Source organism: Galeopterus variegatus, unplaced genomic scaffold, assembly GCF_000696425.1.
Source record: "Galeopterus variegatus unplaced genomic scaffold, G_variegatus-3.0.2 Scaffold5795, whole genome shotgun sequence".
Classification (NCBI taxonomy): domain Eukaryota; kingdom Metazoa; phylum Chordata; class Mammalia; order Dermoptera; family Cynocephalidae; genus Galeopterus; species Galeopterus variegatus.
In genome coordinates this window covers 66439-70774 of record NW_007731906.1, presented here as the reverse complement: position 1 = coordinate 70774, position 4336 = coordinate 66439, and positions in this window count along the sequence as shown.

Sequence of the window (4336 nt, the reverse complement as noted above, 5' to 3'; positions counted from 1 at the left end):
ATGCAGTGCACTTGAGAGGAAATTTGTTTTGCTGTTGTTGAGTGGAGTGTTCCATGGATGTCTGTGAGATCTAGTTATTTTATAGTTTTGTTCTAGCCTTCATTTTCCATGTTGATCTTCGGTCTAGTTGTTATATCCGTTTTTGACAGTAGGGCGAACAAGTCTGTTAGGGCTGCCAGAACATGTTTCAACAGACTGGGTGGTGTAAACCACAGAAATTTATATTTTCACAACTCTGGAGGTCAAAAACACCAAAGGAAGGTGCCAGAAAATTGGGTTTCATGTGAGGCCTCTCTTAATGTTTTGCCAATGGTCACCTTCTCACTGTGTCTTCACATGGCCTTTTCTCTTATATGTGTGGGGGGGTGGTGGAGAAAGAGAGAGAGAGAGAGAGAGAGGGAGAGAGAGATTGAAATCTGGTGTCTCTTCCTCTTGTCATGAGAACACTAGTTCTTTGGGAATAGAGTCCCACCCTTACGATACCATTTCACCTTAATTACCTCCCTAACAGCTCTAACTGCAAATAGAGTCACACTGGGGTTTACGACTTTATCATAGGAACTGGGGGGAGGGGACACAAGTCAGCTCCTAACATGATTTATTGGAGTCTGCAACTACGATTGTACAACTATTGCTTCAAGTGTGTCAGTTTTTGTTTCTTTCACTCTGGGGCTGTTGTTGGGTTCTCAGAAGATCCACTTGACCTCCACTGGCGGTTGGATTGTGACCAACAGAAGAGTGATGTGAGCACCCCTCACCAGGAACACAGAAGGGCTGCTGGGCTGGTGGATGTAGCCTTCCCTGTACATCTGCTCAACTCGCCCACCTCCTCCCACCCCCTCCTTGGCAGCAATTGTGAGTGAGCCCACTGGTACCACCCTATCCCTCTGAAAGCCCAGGAGTTCCAGCCCGGCTCTTCCCGTTCCTGCTCTGTCTCCCCTCTGTAGCCTTGTGTCAGCTGTTCCTCAGTTTCCTTAGAGAAACAGCTGGTTCTCCTTTCCGTTTGGTCCCTTTGGATTAAATACCTCACCCCCTCCTCATCCTCCAGCCCTTCGTTCTGCACCTGGTTTGTTGGACTTCATCTATCGTTGGATCTTCCATATCGATACCTTCTTTTCTTCAGCTGCATAGCATTCCCTTACAGCATACCATTATTTATTTAGCTTACCTTATGTACATAGGTAGTTTTGTGCATTTGAGAACATGAGCGGTCTTCAAAACGTTCATGAAAAAATTTGTATTATCTTTTAATTCAATTTTTTTTTTTTTTCGCTGTCAGTCAGCCAAGTCTGTGTACCACGTCATGCCAACTCCTCAGGATCTGTCGCAATCTTGCGTAAAACCGGCCAGCCACCAAGGGTGGTTTGGCAGCAGCTGACAGAAAGGCCTAGAGCCTCAGGCTGATCATCCACCCGATGTGCTGACGGGTCTCACTGGCCACTGTGTGTGTATGACAGGGGTCAGGGGGGTCCCTGAGCCAACATTGCTCAGAAAACACCGGGTCGCAGATCATCAAGGAGAGAGCAAGTGGTGCAGCATTTCTCCTAGTTATGACAGCAAGAAGACGGGTAGCCCATTTCAGAGAAGTGCCCATGGAAAAGGTCAAAACAAGGAGTCTGTGCTCTTACAGGCCTAGGCATCAGCAATCCCAGTGGCTATTCCTTTCTGCCTTACCCAAGAATGCCACTGAAGTGATGTGTGATTTGCTGCTCTATTAAGGAGCGAAGAGGCAGAAAACACAAGCTGGTAACTGCAACGTACTGGAAGAAGCCCTGCCTCTTCTAGGGAGGAGGAGGGACTACTGGCAAGAAGATGTGTTACAGCCCCGCAGGAAATTGTGTCTGGATGGCCAGGGGAACTTGTCATTGTGCACATCTTTCCACTGCTGCTGGGTGTGTGTGCTTTCCAAGCACTGCAAAGAACTTTTAGTGAATGGAGGCAGGATGTGCAAGAGGCTCAGTTAAACCTACATCCTGCCTGAGTATCTGCTGGGCACCTACATCATGGCAGGGAGTGGGGTTATTCTCAAGTCTTTACCAGGCAAACAATAGACACCTGAGTGGGCCCTTGACTACAGAAGAAGAGAAATGACAGAGATGAGCAACTCTTTCGTGCAGACAAAAAATGACTCATTTTCTGATCCTGTTTATTGACCAGCACATGTTGTCACCAAATGCTTTCCTTAACCGTGGTAATGGCAGTTGGGACAGCAATGGACTGGTGTTGGAGGGTGAAGCATCACAGAGACGGAGGCAGCAGGCCCAGCAGCCACGACAGGCAGAGCCACCAAGTGATGACAGAAAGGCAGCAGTCCAGGCAAAGGAAACTGTGTGGTGTGCACGTTGAGAATCCTGGGGGGCGTGGCAGGGACACCCACCACACGCCCGTAAGAATCAATCTGGGTGGAGGGTACAGTGAAGAAGACGCAGGGAAGCTCTGCAGGCGCAGCGACATCCCCCAACTGAATAATGTGGGCCTGGCTGCTCTCGGGCTGCCTGACGGCTGGCTGGGTTATTGGAGCATCGTCACTCACCGCGGTGGGCTCCGGAATTGTCACAGGAATTCCTAGTGGAGCAGAGTCACTCATGACTTGGGTGGCAGGACTTTCAAGTTCTTGGCTCTTTGGCATCTCTTCGTTATCCGCATTTGTAGATGCCGGATCTTGTTGCTCGGTGCCTGTAAGTGCTGGAGGGGATCCCAGGGCTTCTGCTTGGCTCCTCTTCTGCCTTAATGCAGATTTAATGCCCGCCCTTCTCTTCATCCTCACAAGGAGGTGAGGGGAGTGTCTTTTGAAGTAGGGGCTGCAGTAGAACCGCAACTGAGATTCAAAGTTGAAAAAGAAAAGGAAACTCTGGGTCATGAGAGTTGACTGCAACCATCAACAGTCTTTGCCCCTGTGCAACACAGCTCTACTGGTCCTGGGAGGCCCTTTAGGAAAAGGTCACAGTCCCAAAAGGAAGCTGCGGACTAGTTTTTACGTCCTCAAGACTCGCCTATGTATGGCGAGCACTGCACCCTTGGAAAATGCCTAAACATGGCAAATTAGGAATTGTCCGAGGCCAGTGAAAAGGGACATTGAAGCTGCAGATGGGGAGTGAAGCAGATTTGGTGGCTTCAGCATACAGCGTCAGCCAGCTGCAGAGTGAACGCCTGGCTGGCAGTCTCTGGTCATGGGCTCTTCCACACCAGGGGCCTGTGACTAGACAAGCATGCATGTTCGCACCACCTTCGAAAGGCTTCCTTGCCTGCTTTAGGCTTAGCGTTTCTCCAAACACTAGTGGGACCACACCAATATTTCAACAGGGAAGGTTCCTCACCCCTGCATACGTTATAGTTTAAAGCACTATGGAGTTATGGGGACACATCAACCACCAGGTGACATTTGCTCCCAGGTAGAAATGACTTAACAGCTGTAATCTTTTACACACCCCAGATGGACTGGCATCATTCTCAGCAACATCCCCTACACCCACGCTGTTAAATCTTAAGTTACTGTCACCACCACACAGACAAGGAACAGGCACAGGAACAGTTCTGTACCTGCTCAATGTCACCCAAATCCCAAGAAGCAGTCCTGGCACTTCCACCCGACCCAACCCCAGAGCCCACCGACTTAGCCCCTTAGAAGATTCGTCATATGTTACCTTGCTCCTGACATAGACTGGTCTTTCCTGGATGAAAACACTGGTGAGGCAGACCGACATGTGACCGTCCAGACGCATTTTGCTGAAGCCGTAGAGGTTTAGCTGGCGGATGAAGCTCTTCATACACTTTGTTTCAAACACTTTGTTGGGGCTGTTCCTTTCCAGGACCTCCTTTTGAAACAGTTTTTCATTGATCACTATACAAGTCCCACCATCATCCCAACAATTTGATGCAAACTGGTTGCTGTTGACAATTCTCCACAGCTTTTTTGGAAAGGGAAGAGAGAGGAGACTATCTTCTGCCCCTGGCAGGATGTCATGGACAGGGAGCAGCCTTCTGAGCCAAGACTCTTCGTTCAAAGCCTGGAAAGCAGTTTCTTCCAGCTGCAACCTGAAGCTGTGGTTCCCACCTGACACCAGGCAGTACTGGGCTCAGGAAGGATCTGCTGGGTGACGGTGGTTCGCTGTGTCTGTCCGAGGAGCCCTTGTTTCTGGAGGAAAAGGCGTGCCCCCAGCCTCTTGGATCACAAGCCATACTAAATGATGGCTTGTCCTCTATTCATGTAAACATGAGACTGCAGTGTGGCCCACAGGGCCCCTTGATAATCCAGCTGCAGGACATCACAAAGGTGCTCAGGTTGCTTGGGGGTGACATCACAACACACCCAGCCAGTGATCTCACAAAGCACCCA